The sequence below is a fragment of the Mustela erminea genome, chromosome 4, assembly GCF_009829155.1.
Source record: "Mustela erminea isolate mMusErm1 chromosome 4, mMusErm1.Pri, whole genome shotgun sequence".
Classification (NCBI taxonomy): domain Eukaryota; kingdom Metazoa; phylum Chordata; class Mammalia; order Carnivora; family Mustelidae; genus Mustela; species Mustela erminea.
In genome coordinates, this window is record NC_045617.1 from 396281 (window position 1) to 416960 (window position 20680).

Consider the following 20680-nt stretch of genomic DNA (forward strand, 5'->3'; position numbering starts at 1 on the left):
GCATTTTAATGGACTTTACTAGCATATAAAATATAGGTAGGCAAAAGGTAAATGATGGGAATCACTCAGAAACCCATCACCCAAGGTAATTATTGTCATCATTTTGTTTTTTTTTTAAGATTTTATTTATTCATTTGACAGAGATCACAAGTAGGCAGAGAGGCAGGCAGAGAGAGAGAGAGGAGGAAGCAGGCTCCCCTCTGAGCAGAGAGTCCAATGCAGGGCTCGATCCCAGGACCCTGATATCATGACCTGAGCCGAAGGCAGAGGCTTTAACCCACTGAGCCACCCAGGCGCCCCTAGAGTTTGGTTTTGTTTTCAATGCTTGTTTGCACACCTCTTCTCCTTCCAGAGTGGAAATCTGTGGCATAAACTTGTAATCTATTTTTTCACTTCCAAGTGGATTTTGGTGACATTTCTGGGCTGTGGACTAGTAAATAGTAGTAAACATACTTCCACAACCCAATTTTTCACGGCATGGGCGCGACTGCGTTTGTGGAACAGCTCCCTGTGCCTTCGGGCAGCGCTCAGGGTTTCCGTGTGGCGTTGGGAAACGGCGATCTGGCCGAGATGAGGCTCCCCGGTCTCGGTGTTCTTGCCCTCCGGGAGGTCGCATGCAGAGAAGCCCTGCAAGGCACATGCCTCCCCAGAGAGCAAGGCCGGGCGTGTTTGTCAGGGCCGCAGGTCCTCGCCCGGAACCCGTGTTAGAAGCGCCTACGCACGGGTGTGGCCTGGGCCTCTCGAGCGCCTGAGGGAAAGGGTCTGGTGGGGGGGAAGGGCTGGGGGTTCGGTGCCCAAGAACACCAAGCATCTCAGCAGTTCTCCGTGTCTGAGCCGGGCGCCTCCTGCCTTCCGCCAACGTCCCTGGACTGCAGCAGCTTCTCCCACCAGCTCGTAGGTGGGCAACATCTCAGACTTCTCACGGTCCTTGCCACGCTGCGGCTGTCTGAGGTTCCGGGCAGGTGGAAAAGCACACGACGTCTGCCATGCACCTGTGACGACGTCACAACTCTGAGAGGGTCCCTGCTGTCCTTCCGGGTGGAGGCCAGCCTAATCCGGGGCCATGTACTGTGGTGCTGGGACTGTCTGCTGTCCCAGGTCCCCGGGGGCCCCCAAGTGCTCCTGCTCCGTCCTGGGTGCACTAGGGAGACTGGGCCCCCCGGGGAGGGCCCACTGTAGTTGGAGGACGTGCCCCCTGCCATGCCCTTGCCGTGCTGGCCACTCGCCTCTGGGTTTGGGTACTCCGTAGAGGGTCCATCCCTCTCTCCTGCGGGAGCACGTGCCGGTCAGTCTGGGCCACTTGCCCGGTCCCTCCTGCTGCCAGGAAGGCACAGATCTGTGAGGACAGCCCATTCCAGAGCACGAGTCATGCCTTGAGTCAGCATGGCCATTTCCTGGGGAGGCACCAGGGAGAGGAAGCGGCAGCGGTGCCTGAGGACGTCCTTCAGGAGCCTCGCTGGAGAGCTTCATGCTGGCTTCTGAGGACCATGTTCTGCAGCAGCAGCGCCTTTGTCGGGCCCTCCCACATCTGCATCTCGGAGACTCCTGCCCCCAGGGAGCTCCCTCTCCTCCAGCACAGGACCTGCGTGGAGCAGAATTTCCCAGAACCTCGTTTTACTTGTTCGAAACCGAGGCCCAGAAGGGTCCGGCGACTTGTGCAGGCCCTCGGGCCGTGTCTGAGGGGCCGGTGGTGCCCGGTGACCTTGTGTTTCACTTGCCACGCCACGGGGAGAGGAGCAGAGCTAGCGGGCCACAGCCAGGAAGGGGTTAAGCGCCCGTCGGAGGCAGGCGGGCCCTGGAAAGAGGCGCCTTCCTCTGGGGCAGCTGAGGCTCCCAGGCTCAGTGTTTTCTGTTCTAAATATGGACAAGGAGACAGTTATTTTTAGGAAGCAAATGGTAATGATTAGGGCTTGAAGATTCAAGTTGTCATTCAGTTATAAAAGCTGAATTCACAGGCTGCAGAAAATAGTCTTTTTCTCTCGCTGATGATAGGGTTTCTTCAAGTGCAGTGATTGTCCCCCGTGGTGAATGCACCGCAGACAAGGGCCGGGAGGCGTCTCTGCCCTGGGCGGCTCGCTCTGGAAGACGGAGAAGACGGACGGAGCCGGTCCGCACTGTGCGGGAGGGGGGCTCGCTGCCGTGGGGGAGGGGCGCCCCGTCCCTCGGACCGCACCTTCCTGGCGGCCACGGGTGGGCCCGTACCTCACGGGGCGAGGCCACGAGGAGGCCTGGGCTCCGGCGGCTGGAGCAGGGAGCTGGCCCCAGGCCTCCCTGCTGCGGGCCCAACCTGAGCAGGCCCCTCTGCTGAGTGGACCCTCCGGGGCTGCGCGCTCAGGGGGCCTTGGTCACTGCCGGAGTCTGGGCTTCCTCAGCAGGCGCGGGAGACCATGTGTCCCCCAGAGAGGCCGGTCAGAAGGAGGGGAAACCAGAGCCTGGCCTCCCCGAGGCTCCTGGGGGCGGCGTGGGACCGCGGGGGGGGTCCTCTCACCGCCTGCAGGGGTGGAAGGCGAGGGCGGGTCTGCCCTGGCCCCCTCCCTGCCCGCTTTACCTCAGCGGGGTTGAATTCACGCTCACTGTGGCCCACCAAGCCGGACCTGAGCCCATGGTGCGTTTCCTCGTCACCAGCAAGGCAGGACCCTTATCAAAGACATGCTGACAGCCTAAAGAATTCAGGGGAAACGTACCCCATTTCAGGGGGATTACCAGGTCTGGCCTGTGTGGATCAGCGCTGGGCATTACGGACAGAGAACTGGTGCTCCGGGAGGGCCCCGAAGAGAGCTGGGGGTGCAGGAAGCTGGGCCTTACCTCCGCGCTGGGACCCTAGAACAGGCTCACCCCGGAGCAGCTGTGGGGGCTCGGCTCTGGCTCTGGGGCAAGGTCGGGCCGCTTGAGAAACGATGGTGGGCACAGGAGGCGCTTGGATTCAGGAGAGGATCAGAGCATGACCCCTCCATGCCCTCCGCTGACCTGGCAAACAGACACCCTTGTGGGGACCTTGGGCACAGGCGGGCATCATCTGTGCTTGCCTGCGTGGGACCAGCCCAGTTCTGAGAGGATCTCCTTCCGGAAGGAGCAGAGCCTCACAGGTGAGAAGGGCCAGGAGGGGAGGCAGGGTGAAGGGGACGCTGAGGACACACGAAAGCAACCTAGAGAGTGAGAGCCCACCTCAGTCAGGGGCTCTGTCCCGGGACCCTTCGACAGCCCCCTCCTCCCCCAGTCAGGGGCTCTCCCCCGGGACCACCATGAGCCCCTTCCTTCTGCCCATGAGGGGCTGCCAGCACCCCAGCCAGGCTCTTGGATACACGTCTTCCCCCACGTGAGATTCTGCACAAAATGAGGTCGCGTCTATCAGGGAAGGGACGTTGGCCTTGGTCCCATCCGTGGTCACTCTCAAGGTCACCCGGGAAGAGTTGGACCCAAGTCTGACCCACAAGGGCAGAGAAGGTCTTCAAGCCCCACCAGCATTAGGGAGACGAGCCCCCACCCCCCCCATGGGTGCTCCCCGCCCAGGTCCGCACGCCTCTCGGAGGACCGACCCCGAGCCACGTTCTCCCTCAGGACGAGAACCCGAGCAGCAGACTTGGCTAAGAGGGACGGGCGCGAGCTTCGTCACCCTCTGTGAGTCTCCCTTGGTCCCCAAAGAGCCAGGTGATGCTGAGCAACATCCTTAGGCTTTTTCGGCCTCGTCTGAAATGAGGCAACCAACGGCGTGTTTGCCGTAGCCCCCGGCCGCGTGTGTCCCAGCTGGCCGCCGAGCAGGTCTGTCTGAGCCCTTGCTGCCGTGTTCACAAAAATGTGCTCAGAGGGTGGTGGAGATAGTAAAAAACATCAGAGGCACTCGGTAAATTCTACTTCATGGATGTGGTTGATTTTTCACTGAAGATTAGGAGATCAGGTGTTGCTTTAAAATACCAGTCCAGGCACCTGCGTGGCTCAGTGGGTTAAGCCTCTGCCTTCGGCTCAGGTCATGATCTCAGGGTCCTGGGATCGAGCCCCGCATCGGTCTCTCTGCTCAGCGGGGAGCCTGCTTCCTCCTCTCTCTCTGCCTGCCTCTCTGCCTACTTGTGATCTCTGTCTGTCAAATAAATAAATAATCTTAAAACAAACAAACAAAACCCACCAGTCCTGCCCAGACCCACTTTCCACCACTGTCTGTGCTGGACACAATGCAAAACAGATTTCAGTCTGTTAGGACAGGCTCTTCCCAGGCCCAGGTCTCTGTGGGGCCTTGAAGAAACTGGAAAGTGCTAGAAAACTCAGCCATGAACAGAGGCCTCTCCCTCCTAACCAGAAAGAATCAAAAACACAGGAAAGGGATAGTGTTTTGTGTTGGGAGCAAGGTTTTCTGGAAGCACCGGCAGCTTTTTTGTCATTTGGCACATGGGGTTCCTGTGGTTATCTGTGAGGTGCAGGTGGTGTGGGGTGTGGGTGATTTGGGGGTGCAGGGGGGTAGGGGTGCATTTGTGCCCATTGAGCAGGGAGGTGCCAGGCTGGCTGGGACTGGAGAGGCCCCAGTGGGAATGTCGTGGGGCCCAGGGGTGAGAGGGACCACCAGGGTGGCTGCCAGGACAGGGCCCTGGTTCAGAAACCGAGGGCCGGTCTGGGAGGTGCACTCCAGAGCCAGCAGCACCTGCTCGGGCACATGGGAAGGAGCTAGAAGCTGCATTTTGATTAAGGCCTTCGCTGGGGGCTGGACCGGCCCAGACCCCGCACCCCCTGCTCTTTTCCTCAGACACTCTTGTGCCTGGCCACCGGTCCCCGCTCTGTGCTTCCCTCAGAAGCAGGCAGACGACACCCAGCTAGGACAGAGGGCTTTGTTGGATGGAGGGTGTTCTAGGGAGGCGCCTTTCTGTGAGCTGGACGCCAGGCCCGCACCATGGAGAGGGCTGACGGCAGAGGAGCCCGGCGAGCCGGGAAAGGTTCTGTTGCTCCCCGAGAAGCCGTGGTGAGAGCCCACGCTTCCCGGCTCACACGTGCCAAGGAAGGGAAGGAGGGAGCTAAGCTATCGTAATATTTTTACAGAGAAGTGCGGATGTGGTGGGGTATAGAACGAAGAAGGTGTGTTTTTTCAGACTGTTGGATGTTAAAGGTTGCAATTAACTTTGCAAAGGCAGGGAAGTTGGGGGAAAGGCTCAGCGGAGATGCAGTAAATTTTGTTCAGAACAGGAAAAGGACCAGTGTGATGGCAAAGCCGATAATGGGAGAGAAAGAAAGTCTATTTCCTGTTCGGGACAATCAGCATTGGCGGCAGAGCTGGAGAAAACAGAATCTAAGAGCAGGACAGTCACGATAAGAGCACAAGGCAGCCGGGGCAGGATTAAGGTCTGAGCCCGGAGGACGGGCACAGAGGGGTCCTGGCTGGGGGGAGTGCCAGGAAGGGGAGCGGATCAGGGAGGCGTGGCAGGGACAGAGCGGGGCCCCACGAGTGGGGACCAGAGCAAGCACAGTGTGGCCTCAGAGTGCTTGGCTGGGAACACAGGAGGGGAAGGGGTCCTCGTGCAAACACAGACAAAGCTGGACACAGACGATGACCCGGAGGGAGCTGCCCTTTGCAGTTTCTGAGTGCCTTGGAGAAACCCCGGAAGACTTGCACCATGATGCTGTTTAGAGCCTCCTGTGGCCATCTGCCCGGCATTACCCAGACGACAGAGCTCCTGGGGGCTGCAGACCACCCCAGGGACACACCAGCCCCAGGCCGTCCGGGCTCAGAGCTGCATTTCCGATTAAGGTCCTTGCTGGGGGTATGGGCCGGCCCAGAACGTGCTGCTGACCTTAGGCTGTGTTCGCGAGACGCACCCTGCAGCTCACGGCTCTCCGGATGCTGAGGGGAAGCCCTCATGGGGACTGGGTGGTCTCTGGTCCTACGGCTGCAGGGAAGTAATCCTGCCAACCCAAGGGGCTTGGAGGCGTCCTGCATGGAAACCTCCGGATGAGACCCCCAGCCCAGCAAAACCATCACAGAGGCCTTGAGAGCAGGTGCCTGCTGAGCCCCCGCTGCAGGCCGCAGAACCAGAGACTGCGCGCGGCACATTGCAGCCACTGCCCACGCAGGGTTTGTGACACAGACGGGGGTACTGGGGCAGCCGTCGTAGGCCCACCCTGCGTGCGCCTCAGCCCAGGGCCGCCCCCGAAGGACCCAGATGGAGTTTGACACCCACCATCACCCTGTCATTCTTGGATTTACGTAACCAACAGAGCACGACCTTGGAGAATGCTGCGGGGCGGCTGGGGAGGGGCCTCCGGGGAGACCCCCGAGGGCGGAGGCCGGGTTCCGCTAGCGTGAGAGCTCAGACTGCGGCAGAGCTTCTGAGAAGCCGCCGGCCTGGCTCCTGACACGCAGGCACACTGGGCCTTCTTCCCGGCCACCGGCCTCCACTGGCTCCCTCTGGGTCTCCCCCGCAGTGACGGCGTCTCCTCACGCGGACGCGCCGGCCTCTCCCTCTGCGCCTCACAGCTGTGCGGGTCGTGAACAACGCGGGGGTCGGCGGCGATTTGAGGAGAGAACCGGCCCGGTTAACCGCGGTGCCGCGAGCGTGCCGCGGGCGGGCAGGCACCGGGACGGATGGACGCGACAGGGCTCCGGCCCCGGGCAGAGTCCGCCGGGGAGGGGTGTGACAGGCATGTCCTGTGGGGACGACCGGCCTTCCACGACTCCCACGGCACCCCTCCCCACTCGGCCGCACTCCCGAACGCCTTCTCGTGTTCGGCTTTTCCTTTGAGGGACATTAAACATCTCCTCAAAACCACGTTGCCAACCCCGATACTCGACTCCGCTCTGTCCAGGGACTAAGGACTGAGGCAAATTATAACCCATATTGGCATGTTTTGTCTTGTAAGGCAAGTCCCAGAGGACAAAAATAGAAAACATGGAGCAGAACAGCTGGGGTGTGGGGGGCCGCTCCTGCCCCCGAAGGCCTGAGATCTGGGTGTGAGCCCGGGGGAAGGTCGTGGGAATCGTCCAGGAAAACACACCCCGTAAATGGGTCTGGGTCTTGGCAGGCCACTGTGGGCTCCAGCCTCCCCACCCCCACCCCAGCCCTTGACCGCAGCCCTGGAGGGGGGCCTGCAGCGTCTGGTCTCACGCGGGTAATCGGGAAGGTGACTTTGAGGTTTCCGTAAGAAGCAAGGGATCCTGGAGGAGGGCCAGGGGGTCTGGTGGGGCAGCAGAGGACACGTGGGCAGTGGGCAAACTCGGACCACTCTGGCCCCAGCCATGGAGGGTTTTGGGGACGGCAGAGTTCAGACCGGGGCAGCAGCCCTAGGTGGGTCTGGGGCAGGAGTGACAGGCCTGAGCAGAAAAAGAAGAGTTCAAGAGCAGGAGAAGCAGGAGAGTCTCCGCGCGGCCCTGGGGTCGGGCGCCCTTTACACGCGGCGACGGAGCTGGGCGGCAGGAAGGACGCGGCTGAATTTCTGCTTCGGTGGCGTAGGCAGAGCAGCCACAGAACGAGGCCAGTGTGGACGGGGTCCGGACGCCCCTCGGCTCGGGGCTGGAGAGAGATACGTCCTACACCTCAGGAAGAAGAAACGCAGCGTCAACCGGGAAGCGGCCAAATCGACACGACTGATTCACCAGAGCAGAAACGCGCGTGACCCACGAACGTTCAGGAGCAGCCGCATCGCAGGAGCTCGGAGGACACGGCGGGGAAGGCAGATCCCCTCTCGGGAGGAGGAGGAAAGAGTGACTGAGCCGTCCGTGGGGGCCTCTCAAACCCTTTCAGAAGATGGTGCCTCGGGACAGGCATCCGGGGGCTGGCGGGCACCAGGCACCGAGTTTAAGCCGCACACGCTCCCCGACCCCTGCGCCCCTCCTCCCACCGAGCCCTGCGGGAACGCGCGCAGAGCCCCACGCAGCGGGAGATGCGGGAGCGAAGGCGGTCTGGCCACGGGCGACGCTACTCCCGCCGCGGCTGCGGGGGAGACGGTGGGCCTGGCCGCGCTGGGGGGGCTTGTCTGAAACGGACTTAGAAAATAACAATAAAATAATCTCACCCAAATATTTGGTGCATCACAGCCTCTTAAAAGTATGCATCATAGATATAATAGACATTAAAATGGCATTTTTAATATTTTTTAGATGTTTATAATCAATTCTCTTGTCTCAGCTTCTTGGCTAAAACTTTCTGGTATTGGGTGAAGAATTAGCAGTCGCTCCCCATGTTGCTTTAAACAGTTCACTGCTGTCGTGGGTTTTGTTTGAGACTCAGAGATCTGCATCTCTCCGGTCCTGACTTCCTGGGGTCACGGGCCGGCGGGTTTGGAGACAGACACACTCATTCCGCGTCGGCAGAGAAGCAGCACATTTAAACGTCGTGGCAACATCTTCATTTAAAAGTTTCTGTTACTCCTTTTCCACCCCTAGATTCAGTTCCCGATTTTACTGGCCTGCGGCACAGGCCCGGACTTCCCAGAAGCGCCCTGGTGGGGACCACCCACTGGCTCCCAGGAGGGTGACATGTGTGACAGAAAGAGCCCTCAGTACCCACGTCCCCAGGCCCTTCGGGGCACGGGCCACCGGCAGCGACCACATCCATGTGGCCCCAGGAGGGTGGGTGAGCCTAGCAGCCCGGGACGCCGCTGTCCGTCTTCACCAGCCTCCGGTGGGGGGCAGAGCACGGACACACGGTGGTCCTGTGCACCAGGCCCCACAGAGTGCGGCGCCCGGTCCTGCTCCTGGTTCTGCCCTCCTGCAGGGCCCACACCTCTTTGTAGCTGGTTTTTATATCAAATGACAATCCTTGAAATCCTTTTTAATAAAAATGTGGGAAATGGAAACAGGAGCCTGTGCTCGGAGGCCGCTCGTGTGTGTGCGTGGACGTGTAGCCGCGGTGGTCGGGACAGCGGGCTTTCAGAGCCACCACGCGTGGAGGAGAGAGCGCGGCGTCAGGCTGGGAACGTCCTGCCTGTCACCGCCGGTCCTGTGGGGCCGGCCTCGCTGCCCACGGCTGCGGCTGCCAGGACTGCCGAGCCGGGGCCCAGGCACCTCGCAGCTGGTCCACGTGGACATGTGTGTGCCTCAGGGCAGGCGCTGAGAAACGCCGGCAGCTGCTGACCCTCTGTGGGGCCCACAGCCGGCTACAGAGGGCCGACAGGTTGGGGGCATGGGCGGCTCACAGCAAGGCTGGGCCCTGGCTCGGGCTGTGCTGTGTGTCTCCCGGGGTGAGTTCCATGTGGACGGGGCCCCCTGAAGCGCAGGGCCTCCTGGACAGCCCAGCCTCCCGCCTCTGGGTGTGGAGACCACCCAAGTGTGTCCCTGTCCCTGCAGCAACATGAGCCGCCCTGCCCCCCACGCCCCCAGGTGTGTCCGCTCAGCGAGCCGTGGCTGTGGCCTGCAGAGCCTCCGGCCCCGCTCGCTGCTGGGGGTCAGCCGGCGAGCGCCCCCTCCCCGTGCCACGGAGGCTCTCTGCTCTCACTGCCCCACGTCTGAGCTCTGGCCTGGCGGAGGCCTTGGTGCCCCAAACCAGCTCGCCTAGTGCGGGCTCCGTGCCCCAGCCCTTCCTGTGTGGCACCGCAAGGCCCTCTTCAGGGTTCCTCTGTTTCTCCGAAGCCACAACAAGCCTGCCCCCCCGACCTCCAGAAACGGCCCCTGGACTCGGACTCTGTCTTGGTGCCGCGCTCCCCAGGCCAGGAGTCCACGTTTCACCCCTGCAGCTCTGGACGTGGCCCCCACACTCTCAGGCCTCCTGTGGACCCGCTCCCACCGCTGGTCCCTCATGCCCCCAGGCTCAGGCTCGCCGGGAGCCACTGGCCAGGGGACTCTAGACCAGCGGTCGCCCTTGCCTGCGCTCCCTGCGTTTTTCTTCGGCTGACGGCAAACGTCCCCAGGGTAAGGCCATCCTGGGCCTCCATGGCCTGTCCAGTGGCTCTTGGAATAGCTCCAATCCTGGTGGGCTGCTGGATGCACCGGCCACAGCGCAGGGGGTGAGGGAGGTGCCCGTGGGACCCGTTCCCCCGGAGGCTGAGGTGCTACCGGGCAGCCGTGGGAAGGAGCCACAGGCCCCTGGCACCCAGCTCGCAGGACAGGGCAGGTGTCTGCCCGCATGGCCAGGGCCACTGCGTGCACGCTGCTTCTGGCCCACGTCTGGCCCACGTCTGGCCCAGGCTGCGGCTCCTTTTGGTAGGCCCGCCTCCTGCTTCCCACGAGAGCAGGGCTCTCGCCACCATCCCCAGGCTGGGCAAAGGCTGTAGATCCTGTGGTTTTCTGTGTGAAGCCCTCCATGATCTGTAAATATGTGTAATTAGTAGACAGACAGTTGGAAACACTTCACTGAAAATGCGGAGATTAACCACGTTGTGCTGGGCACCAGCAACTGCTCGAAAATTTTACCGAAGTCGTATTCTCTTCTCGGCGATGGAAGGTTCGTTCCCAGCCGTGTCTCTGCGGCGGCCTCTCGATGTCTTGGGCCAGAGGAGAACAAGCGGGTCGTCCGAAATCAAGCACAGTGATTTCGCAAGAGCCCAGGCGCAGAGAAATTCGGGAAGCATTTTAATCCAAATGTCTTTAAATCTCGGATAAAGACTCGGTTTCACAGAGAGACAAGGACGGGTGCCCGAGTCTTCTCGGCTCTTCTGCTGGACGCGTGTTTGCTGGTGTCTATGCTGGGCCTGGCACGTGGGTTCAGAACCGGGTCCTGGATCTTGAGAAACCCGTGCCGCGGTTGGGAGACAGCAGACGGAACAAGGACAACAAGTGCCGTGTCGAGCAGCGACTGTGGAAGTGACAGTGGGAGCTGGGGCGGCCGCGTGGGGTCTGAGGGCTGAGGGAGGCCCCGGCGCAGGAGGCTCCCGAAGGGCTGGGGGGTCGGCGTGGATGCGGGGCAGGGATGCCGGGCGCAGAGCCGGCGGGGCCGGCCGTGAGGACAGTGGGCCCGCAGCCCCGGAGCCGGCCTTCTCTCCCCGCGGACTCTCTCCCTGAGGACTCTCTCCCCGAGGACACCACATATGCCGTCATGTGCCTCCGCGGCTGCGCTTGCTGCACGCGCATTTGGAAGCGAGCGCTGGGGCCTGCGCTGCCGTCCGCAGAAGAGCTTTCTGTTCCTGCAACTGGCTCCACGGGGCATCCTAGGATCTGCGGTGCCATCCCCCTGGGACAGCCCACGCCAGCACGCGTCGGTCAGGGCAGTGGGACCCTTCTGGAGGCTTCGCCGTGAGGCCTTGGCCGCACCTTTACGCCAGCGGCCGGTGGAGCGGGTCTGGGGTCAGCCCTGCAGCGCTCGCCCACCTGGGAGCGATGCGCGTAGACCCACCCCCAGCCCACGAGCCGTTCCCACAGACGGTTGGTGACGCTGGTAACGGGACTATTGTGCTTTCCTGGAGCTTCCAGGTGTAATGGAGACGCTCAGCTCTCACCACAGCGTGATTTCAAGGTGTGTCATTGCCTGACAGGACCACACAGCAGACACCAGCAGTGACGTCCCAAGACGTTCTCGGAACACGGAGGACAGCTGGTGACTCAGAGCAAGGTCTGCGCGCTGTTCCCGACACGCGTGTGCCCCATTTTCTCTCCAGGGTCACACCGGGGTCTTCCAGGCGCCTTTCCCTCGAGTCCAGAAGCTCTTATTTCTCCGCCGCGGAGACGCACCTGGGCTGTCCCGGCTGGGCCGTTTGCACGCCTCAGCCCTCCCGTCTGAGAAGCGGGGAGATGGTAGGAGCCCCTCGCAGGGCCTCTGGGGACCGACGGTGCTAACGCGCAGGACACAGAGGCCAGGCTTGTCTCCCCGGAAGTGGGAGCCCAGACGCTGGGTAGGACAAGCCTTCTTTGTGGTTCGTGTTTCCAACCCACGAACGGATTCACTTCAGAGGGCCAGACGCAGTGGTGATGCTGAGGATGTGAAAACGCAGCGTTTGCTTCTCTTCCAACCGCTGAGGGTCCAGAAGCCAGGGTGGAGGCGCCCGGAGACCTGAAGGCCCACCTGTCGAGGGTGCTGGTTGGCCGCTGTGGATGGGCTCAGGCGGCAGGCACCAGCTTAAAAAGCACTTTTCCTGCTGCAATCAGTCCAAGGGCCCCTCCTGGTTTTGCAGCACAATCTTTCCTCTCCAGTCGACCCTGAGAACTCCGTGGCCTCATGCTGAGCCGTCTACTTCTTGCCTTATTCAAGCCTGATTGTCTGGGAGGGACCTCTCCTTTGAGCCGGCTCTCCAACAGCTCTCCGGCGCCCCAGCCCAACCTCCTCATTAACGCCCTGGGTCCCCGATGTCTGAGCTTCCCAGGCACTCGGAAGAAGAAAACCTGTAAATAAATGTGCGACAGTGACTGTCTCCAACCGTTTCCAGCCAGTCCACGGATAAGCTGCTGGTTGTTCAGAGCTAAAGTCTGATTCTTTACAGGTGAACTTCCTGCACGTGTAGGACATGTCACTGTCCACCCCCCGTACATGGCCTGCAGGTGTGGGAGCAGCTGCCCAACATGGGCAGGGCTGATGGTCCCGCTGCCAGCAGCCTGACGCTTCCAGGTTCTGCAGGAGGTGCACACATGCCGGAGAAACATGCCCAGGAACATTGATGTGGAAAATGGAATTAGAAATAAAGCAGGCAAACCTTTTGGTCCAAGGCTTGAAAATCGAGGGATTTGGTAAAGATGCTGAAAGTCACACACAAATCATGCATTTGGGACAATGAAGTCCAGCTCCCCTGGGCCCACAGGCGACGGCGACTGGCCCCGGCAGCCCTGGGCCTCCCTGGGGGACCCCCTCACGTTTCTGCCTCTTCATCAGACAAACAAGAGGGAAAATAATGCTTCACAGGGATGGCAGCGAGGCCAGTGTGGGTCCTCATCCGTGCTCGGCCCCGATGGCTGGTGACTAGAGGGAGGTCTGAGCTCATCTTAGGACATTTCCCCCGGAAAGATCTGTCAGCCTCAATGCCCGTGTTAGAGCAGGGTCCGTTTTAGCTGTGTGCCGGCTCAGGTTTTGGCTTTCGCTTAGGGAAAGAGCTAAGCCAGGTGTCCGTGCCTGTCCCATGCGGAGAGGGCGAGGCAGGCCCTGGGGATGACTCTTCCCCTCTGTGATCTGAGAAGCTGAGTGTGCTTTCTTGGGGGAGGGCAGAGCAGGAGCTGTGACCTACCAGGGGCACCTGTGGGTGCAGGTTGGAAGCTTGGCAAGGTCTCAGCGCCCCGCTGGGGGACCCTGGCTGTTCTGAGCCCCTCTCAGCAGCCAGGGATAGTGTGGGCCTGTGGCACGTGGACCTGCCTGATCTCAGGAGCTCATGCTGCTTCAGCACGCAGTTAGGGACCTGTCTGCTTGGTGGTCCCGCACTTGAGGTGGGGCTCCATGCTTTCCCCTCTCATGACCCGAGAGGCACAGCCGGGAGATGGTGGAGTCAGCGCCAATAAGCGCCTTTACAGAGCCCTGGCCTCCGCGCTGGCAAGGGGGTGGCGATGTCAGCCCCGTGGAACTGCTTCTTGGATCAGCTGGGACAACACACAGCACCGCTAGAGCACCTTTGTATTACTTGCCACGTTCCCACAGCGTCAAAACCAATTTCCCACACCCCCCAAATCTGTCAAGAAGCAGAGGCAGAGCCAGGCCCATGACTGCTGTCCTTTGGCCAGATGTGGCTGCACCTTTGTTCTGTGAACTCTGTCCCCACAAAGCAAGCCCCCCTGCAGGTGACGTTCTCTTCACGACAGGTGTGCAATGGGGGCTTCCAGCCTGGTGCTCAGACCAGGAGGACCCCATGAGGCTTTCGGTGGCTGCGGCTGCTCCCCCGGCGGCTGCTGCTCCCCCTGCGGCTGCTGCTCCCCCGGCGGCTGCTGCTCCCCCTGCGGCTGCTGCTCCCCCTGTGACTGCTACTCCCTCAGTGGCTGCTGCTCCCCCTGCTCCTGCTGCTCCCCCTGCGGCTGCTGCTTCCTCTGCGGCTGCTGCTCCCTCTGCGGCTGCTGCTCCCCCTGCTCCTGCTACTCCCTCAGCGGCTGCTACTCCCCCTGCGGCTGCTACTCCCTCAACGGCTGCTGCTCTCCCTGTGACTGCTACTCCCTCTGCGGCTGCTGCTCCCCCTGCGGCTGCTGCTCCCCCGGCGGCTGCTGCTCCCCCTGCGGCTGCTACTCCCTCAACGGCTGCTGCTCCCCCTGTGACTGCTACTCCCTCAGTGGCTGCTGCTCCCCCTGCTCCTGCTACTCCCTCAGCGGCTGCTACTCCCCCTGCTCCTGCTGCTCCCCCGGCGGCTGCTGCTCCCCTTGCGGCTGCAGCTCCCCCGGTGGCTGCTGCTCCCCCTGCGGCTGCTACTCCCTCAACGGCTGCTGCTCCCCCTGTGACTGCTACTCCCTCAGCGGCTGCTGCTCCCCCTGCTCCTGCTGCTCCCTCGGCGGCTGCTGCTCCCCCTGCGGCTGCTGCTCCCCTGTGACTGCTGCTCCCCCTGCTCCTGCTGCTCCCTCGGCGGCTGCTGCTCCCCCTGCGGCTGCTGCTCCCCCGGCGGCTGCTGCTCCCCCTGCGGCTGCTGCTCCCCCTGCGGCTGCTGCTCCCCCTGCGGCTGCTACTCCCTCAGTGGCTGCTGCTCCCACTGCTCCTGCTGCTCCCCCTGCGGCTGCTGCTCCCCCTGCTCCTGCTGCTCCCCCTGCGGCTGCTGCTCCCCCTGCTCCTGCTACTCCCTCAGCGACTGCTACTCCCCCTGCTCCTGCTGCTCCCCCTGCGGCTGCTGCTCCCCTGGCGGCTGCTGCTCCCCCGGCGGCTGCTGCTCCCCCTGCGGCTGCTGCTCCCCCTGCGGCTGCTACTCCCTCAGCAGCTGCTACTCCTCCTGCTCCTGCTACTCCCTCAGCAGCTGCTACTCCTCCTGCTCCTGCTGCTCCCCCGGCGGCTGCTGCTCCCCCTGCGGCTGCTACTCCCTCAGCAGCTGCTACTCCTCCTGCTCCTGCTAATCCCTCAGTAGCTGCTGCTCCCCCTGCTCCTGCTGCTCCCCCTGCGGCTGCTACTCCCTCAGCAGCTGCTGCTCCCCCTGCTCCTGCTGCTCCCCCTGCGGCTGCTGCTCCCCCTGCGGCTGCTGCTCCCCCTGCTCCTGCTGCTCCCCCTGTGACTGCTACTCCCTCAGCGGCTGCTGCTCCCCCTGCTCCTGCTGCTCCCCCTGCGGCTGCTGCTCCTCCACTCCCCTCCCTTGTCCCTCCTTCTCTCCCTCCCACTCTGTCCCTCTCGTCCCCACCCCTCCTCCCTCACTTCCTCCTCACCCCCCCTTCCCCCCTCCTCCCTCCCCTCCGCCTCCACCCCTGCTCCTGCCATCCTGGTGCTGAGCTCCCATGCTGAAGAGAGCTGGGCGTTGGGGAGGGCAGCACCGTTGTGCGGGAAGAACAGACTCTGAAGACCTGTCTGGCCCAGGGGTCAGGAGGTCGCTGCTGGCGGGAGGGGCCCGGGCAGCAGATTGGGAGCCCCCTGCCCCTCCACCATCATTTAGACAAACAAGCAGATGGCCGGTGTCAGCGGGGACAAAGAGCCATCTGTGCAGCGAGGCCGCCCCACCTCTCTCTCACAGGCGACTTCGTGAAAGCCGCGGCTGGAGGCAGCGCTGCCCCACGGCCAGCTTGGACGTCCGAGGACCAGGCAGCGCTGTGTGTCCTCTGCCCGGAGGCCGCCCGGAGGCCACCAGGCCGGGCTCAGGCCGCGGGGCGTTGGGTCGGCTGTGTTCACAACAGGACCCTTGTTTCCTGGGAGGACCCGTCCACGCGGCGGGCGACTCAGATCAGGTTGATGGAATTTGTCCTCTGAGCCGCCCTCCCCTCCCCCCCCCCCCCCTGCTTCCCCTCCCTCCCCCCCCCATCTCTCCGCTGGAGCGCCGGGTGTGTTTCCTGGCACATCGCCGCGGGGCATGGAAGGCGGCCCGAGCCAGAGAAGGGCGGCTCTGCCTGCCTCGCCCCTTCCCCTGGCTGTGCAAGGCTGTTTCTGGAGCTCAGGCCTCAGGCAGGTTGACATCTGCCCCCATGGATTGGGGCTGTCCACCGGCCAGGCCACGCCCGAGGAGGCAGCAGCAGGGACTGGACGTGTCCTGGGCATTCCCTCTGCGACGTGGTGCTGTCCAGTGCGGCTGCTGGACCTGGCTCAGATGCGGGAAGGCAGAGGCAGGTGGGGAAACACGCAGTGGCATCCGCCATTGCTTCCCAGGCGTCAGGTCCAGAGCTGTGGCCACACATCGGGGGCCTCGACCCCGTGTCCTCAGACCCGACCCAGCCCCCAACCCCCACGCCTCCAACTTGCTTTCCTCTCTGGCAACCTCACCACCACTGCTGAGGAAGGACACTGAGCATTTCGACCTCCTTCCGTCGATACTCATGTAAAAAAGGACAGAAACAAGGCACAACAGAAATGAAATTAAAAATACAAAGATAAAAAGTGCAGGTTCCCAATTGTATTACTGTATTCAGCAGATAAGAAACTGTGTTTCAAACAGTAAATCGGGACCGACGTGGCGGAGGACAGCGGAGAACTCAGGCGGGCTCCGCACCGTTCGTGAAGGGGCAGGTGTGGCCGAGCGCTGCGGAGAGCTCCCGACCCCTCACCACCTGGCGGACCCGCGATCAGAGCTGAACGGAATATTGTGGGTCAGACGCCCGTTTCTGATTAAATGTCCGTCTGTGCCCACCTGATGCTACCGTGTGAACAGGTCTCTTGGGTGACAAATAAGCTCGGATTTTGCTTCCCTTGCTGGTTCGGTGGGACTGAGGCCGTGGAGGGGACGGCGTCCCCCTCTGCTCTAACCGGGCCGGGGAGGAGAAAACAGTCTCCCCCGTGTGGGTGGGACCGAACGAGAGCGCAGGTGTCCACGTCTGACGCTTCTTGCAGGGAAGCAGGTGATGCCCAGCTCCTCAGGCCGACCTCTGTCCTCCCTCTGGAGCCACAGCAGCGTCCTGCACTCCAGTTCGAGGCTGCACTGACGGACGACGACTGAGCTGGGGTCCAGCTGCCACGTGCTTGTGGGGCCACTGCGCTCTGCTAGCTGGGTGGGTGGGTGCGGGCACCCGCTCTGCTGGCTGCCGGGACGCCTGCCCCCCGGGGCCCCACGGAGCACGCAGGCCAGCAGGAGACGGCGGTCGGGCCACCCCGTGGCACCGGCCTCCCGCAGACGGGACCGCACCGGAAGCGCAGGCTGCGGTACCCAGCGATGGAGGGCAGAGAAAATCGTGTCTCCCACGGTGCACACCGGCCCTCCTGCTCGCCTTCAGCACTCCTGGGACTCTGTTTCCTCATCTCTGAAATGGGCATGACCGCCCAGACCCCGCAGGCTGTTGGATCGCTGAGCGGAAGGGGCCGCGGCAGCCAGCGGCTCCATGGAGAGGCCAAGCCCGAGATGCTTCCGCACAGTCCTGAGCTGTGAAGGGATCTGACCAGAAACGTGGGGACGGGGAGTCACAGGCTGTGCTCTGTGGATGGCCCGTCTGGCGCTTCCTCAAAGCCTCTCCACGCCTCTCGCTGAGAGTGTTTTCTGAGTGTCTTCATGAAGTTTATGAAAGAATTTATTTCAAAACAGGAAACGGAGCTTTGTTTTCTCTTGAGAGTAAACCAAATCAAACACCAAGATACTCCTGATTAGTCCAGAATTCAAAACCCAGGAGGCTTTACCAAGTTCTAAAATAGTCCCACGGTGTTTTCTCAAAGGCGTCCCGAGGGGCGAGCCCATCGGATTGGGGTGGGTGAGGACGCCCTGACCTTTCACCCTTGAACCCCAGCCAGCAAAAATTAAACAAGCGAAAACCACTTCTGAAGTTGAAGGAACATCTTGTCTTTTTCTTTTGAGAAGTTCGTCTGCTGCTCTTCCTAGCGTGGCAGCGTCTAAACCGCAGGGCGGTCCCGGGGACGCGGCGGGGACGGCCCCTCACCCCGGTCCCCTTCCCCCGCACCCGCAGCCCCACCACACGCTGCTCTCTCTCTGCAGAAACAGAAACAGCAAATGTGGCTCAGGACGCCAGGAGCCTGTCCCGCGAGCCGGGACACCAGACAGCTGGCTCCGGAAGCGACTGCTGTCCACAGGAACACGGGGCTTCCCACGGGGCCACCAGCCAGCGATGCCTATCCACACGCCCTCTCCTGCCCTCGCTCTCGGAGGTCGGAGGCGGCCCTCCTCAGGGGTCGTCTGGATGACCGCTGTCGGGAGAGCTCCCGGTGCTGACCCCTTACTGCCCAGCCCTGCTCAAGCCTGGAGCTCTGACGCCTACCAGCGTGGGGGACCCAAGAGAGAGAGGGGACATGGTGCCCAGACTCCAGGCTGCATTTCTGCTTTGCCCAGTCCCTCCTCTGTCCCCACAGCTGTGGTCTGGACTGTGTCCCCCAAAGTTCACATGCTGCTGTTTGGAGGTGAGCTCCTGGGGAGGTGACCGGGTCAGATGAGGCCCTGTGGGGATGGCGGCCATGCAGATTCTCCTGGTCCCGGGTTTCAGACCGTCCCCTGGACAGACTAATCCGGACAGACTCCTATGTCAGGCGTCAGAAGCCCGAGGTCTCCTCCTGTCGGCAGCCCGCACCATGCCTCTGCCCCGAGCCTGGCTCTGTCCTGCTCTTAAGGAGCAAGGGACGTCCTGGGCTCATTCTTCAGGCCGCCCCACGGTGCCTTCCAGTGAGCCTTCCCCCGGCAGCTTGAGCCCCACCTTCCCGGCGTGCACTCCCTGGCCCGGCCTGCGCAGGGCCCCACGGACCGGCTCACCCAGCCATGTGTGCAGACCCGGCACTGGCACCCACGGTGGAGTGGGGGGGGTTGACCCTAGCTGCAAACCGAGTCCAACTCAGCACCCAGTGCCCTTGTGGCCTGTTCTTAACCTCAGGTGCTGAGGAAAACTCAAGGCAACACAGAGGCCTTCTGGGATCTAAAACCTTTTCTGTAAAGTGCCCCCCGCCCCATGAGTCTGAAGGCCGAGCCTCGTGTCTGGGAGACCAGCGCGGGTCCTTCCCTTCCACTTCCACTCCCACTGGAGGGTCTCTGCCGCGCCCAGCATGCCTGGATCCTGGGGCCAAAGATAAGTGAGCTGTGGCCCCCAACGGTCGCTGGCTCACGTGCTCCAGACAACTAACAACAGCGACAGAGTGGGTATTGGAATGGGGACCGCTCAGAGGACCCAGGTCCGCCTTCATCCAGAGAGCTGAGACAGACGCATGGGAACACGTCCCCAGGGACAGTCAGGAGCTCCTGGACGGCAGGGGCCCTGGTTTGGGGTGCGGGGCCGAGCCTAAAAGGCAGCCCCCGGGCCTGTCCACTCCGGGCCCACGGGAGCCTAGGAGGGCGGGGAGGTCACTGAGTGGTTCTCCTCTGGGCCGAGACGGCCTGGGGAAGGGTCCGGAAGCGGGTTGTGTGAGGGGCTGACTGGAGGTCAGAGGGTCAGGCGGGCGTCGGGATGCAGGGACCTCAGTGGTCCCACAGGAGGAAGGAGAGCAGCCTGGAGAACAGTGTGTCACGTCGAGCAGAAGCTCATTTTCTCTCTCTTTGCTGATGACATCTTGGCAGCAGGATTTGCCTTACTCTGAAGATCTCTTTAGAAATGTTAATGCATGTTCTGTTCCAGCTCCCAGCCTCGGTGTGGGACCCTTCTCTCCGGCTGTGGTCGGTGGGGACCCTTCTCTCCGGCTGTGGTCGGTGGGGACCCTTCTCACCGGCTGTGGTCGGTGGGGACCCTTCTCTCCGGCTGTGGTCGGTGGGGACCCTTCTCACCGGCTGTGAGCGACCGCAGACACTCCTCTCTGCAAGGCTGGGACGCCCTTGACTTTCCATCCTCACCAGCCTCATCCCGCTCTGGGGAAGTGTTACCCATGGATTTGACGGGGTAGGGCAGCTTCTGGGGGAAAAGCAGTTAGGGTAAGTGCAGAACGGTCCTGATGCTAGGAAACCAGTAACAGAATAATAAAGTCTATTTGTGTCTCTCTGCCCATGACATGATTTTCCCATTTGCAACATCAGAATCAGAAAAATAAACGGGACGGTGGGGGAGGGGCGTCGGGGGCTCCGTCGGTGAAGCGTCCGCCTTCGGCTCAGGTCATAATCCCGGTGTCCTGGGATCGAGTCCTGCTTTGGGCGCCCTGCTCAGTGGGGAGCCTGCCTCTCCCTCTCTCTGCCTGTCCCCACTCCTCATGCTCTCTCTGTCTCAAATAAAGAAATAAAATCTTAAAAAAAAAAAAAAAAGAGTAAATGGGGTGTTTCAGAGAAGCTTCATCTGCACTCACCAAAGACAAGGTCATTTCCTGAACCAAAATACTGTCTAGGTAATTCTGTGAGGTTTTTTTTAGCCGTCTGTCCTCAAAGGCAGACTGACCAGAGCCTAGAGCTCAGGAGGGGTGTTCCTGTGGAGCGGATCCGGCTGGAGTGCCGGGCTATCCGCGCCCTCTGCTTAGAAGTCATCGTGAAATAAGTTCAGTGATGTGCATAAGATTGTGTTTAATAAAAGCCACTTGACCAGAGACCAGCGCAGCCTTCATCTGATGGCTTTGGGGAAGACAGGAGGATAGTCCGATCCTAAGGGTGTAACAGGAGGCTGAGAACCATGGCCTGTTCCGCAGGCCATAGAGCCCAGCCTTGGTCACCAGGACAAGGTCAGGGCCAGGAGTAAGGATTAGCCTGCACAGCAACCCTGTCTGAGCCAAGACGGCTGATCACAAGGGGACAGGAATAAGGCCTGGGGCTGCCTTAGGTTCTTGCCCATGTGTGTGTCCACGAATGCATCTGTGTGTGTGGAATGTGGTGTGTGTAAGTGTGTGCTGCACAGTGTGGACAAACGTGACTTTGG